The sequence below is a fragment of the Protobothrops mucrosquamatus genome, unplaced genomic scaffold (genome assembly GCF_001527695.2).
Source record: "Protobothrops mucrosquamatus isolate PMUCROS unplaced genomic scaffold, P.Mucros_1.0 scaffold2423, whole genome shotgun sequence".
In the NCBI taxonomy this organism is placed as follows: Eukaryota; Metazoa; Chordata; class Lepidosauria; order Squamata; family Viperidae; genus Protobothrops; species Protobothrops mucrosquamatus.
Window position 1 is genome coordinate 184,418 of NW_015388495.1, and position 1,571 is coordinate 185,988.

Consider the following 1,571-nt stretch of genomic DNA (forward strand, 5'->3'; position numbering starts at 1 on the left):
ACAAGAGAAAAAAAAAAAAAAAAAAAAAACATATATATATATATATATATATATATATATATATATATATATATATATATATATATATATATATATATATATATATATATATATATATATATGAACCTTGGACCCAGAACCGTTCTCCAGCTCAGTGTCAAATTCCGAAGCACGGTTTTGCTGGTGCGACAAATATCGCTCCTCGGATTGTAGTGAATGAATAACTATGCAAACATGCAACCACACATTTGCAAAGTTCTCGAATCAAAACCCGGCTTCTATTTTTAATTAAAATTTGGGCTTCTGCTAAAAGCATCCAGGTCTTGCAGGGCCAGCCATAAATGCTTCCAAGAGTCCTATAAGCCTTGTCATTTCTTTGCGGTCTAACAGCATGCAAGTGAACATAATGTATTTCTCCTTCTGACATCACGGTAGCGTGAATGTTTGTCTTTTATACACGCACAACAGTTTGGGAGTCCCCTTCCTTTGCTTAGAAACTCCAAAAAATCTGGCTCATTAAAAGCTGAGGTTTGATTGCTGGCTATTACCAGTTAGAGGGGCTGTAACACTGCAGAATTGTAAACCATTAAATTAGTTAGATTGGATCCTCCTTAGGGCTCATAAAGGAACAGAGCCTGAACAAAGACAGGCCGGTTTCCATGTAGCCTGCTGTGGTCTCTTTATGGGCACAGCAAAGGTTATTTCTCATTATTTCATTTGGAGGGGATTTAAGCACATGCAGGGTGGCTGTTTTCTATGATACAATCAGGGATCCTAATGAAATCAATTGAGGATGATTTATCTCGGTGTGGACTGCAAAGTCTCCAAATGACCTTGCATTCGGCAGCTTCAGAATTTCCCTTCTCTTGGCATAGAGTAAAAATGAGATTTATTATTCCTGTCCTAAAAAAATATATACAAGTGCTTCGTACCCTATCCTACGTCTCTTTAACCTAGGCTAGCTCTATTTGCAGCAAAAGAGCTGCTGAAGAAAATGACCCAGTTTTATTCCTGGATCCCTGTTTGGTGGCTGCAAGCACAATAGAATTTGCATTTAGTCATGTCAGATGCGGCAGTTACAAGAAGACTTGGGTGTCTTGGGTCAAATCTTTGCCATGTTTCATTGTACTTACAGAATGCAATTATGTCCCGTCTTCAAACACATTGGTTGATGTCAACTGGGTTAATGTTAAGGCTGTATGAATATTCAATTTCAGGAGTTCCTTAAAGGTGGTTTAAGGACCGAATCACCCCTTCAGACAGAATATTTGGAACAAACCACTGCATTCATATAGACAGTTTCAGATTGACTACCTTCGGTATGAATAAATTATTCAATTCAGCTCTTGGCTGGTGGACTTCTGGTTACTAAAATAGAATAGAATAGAATTAGAATAGAAGGGACCTTGGAGGTCTTCTAGTCCAGCCCCCTGCTCAAGCAGGAGAATCCATACTATCTCAGACAAGTGACTGTCTAGCCTCTTCTTAAAAATCTCCAGTGATGGAGTGCCCATGATTTCTGGAGGCAAGCTGTTCAACTGGTTAATTGTCCTCACTGTTAGGAAGTTTCT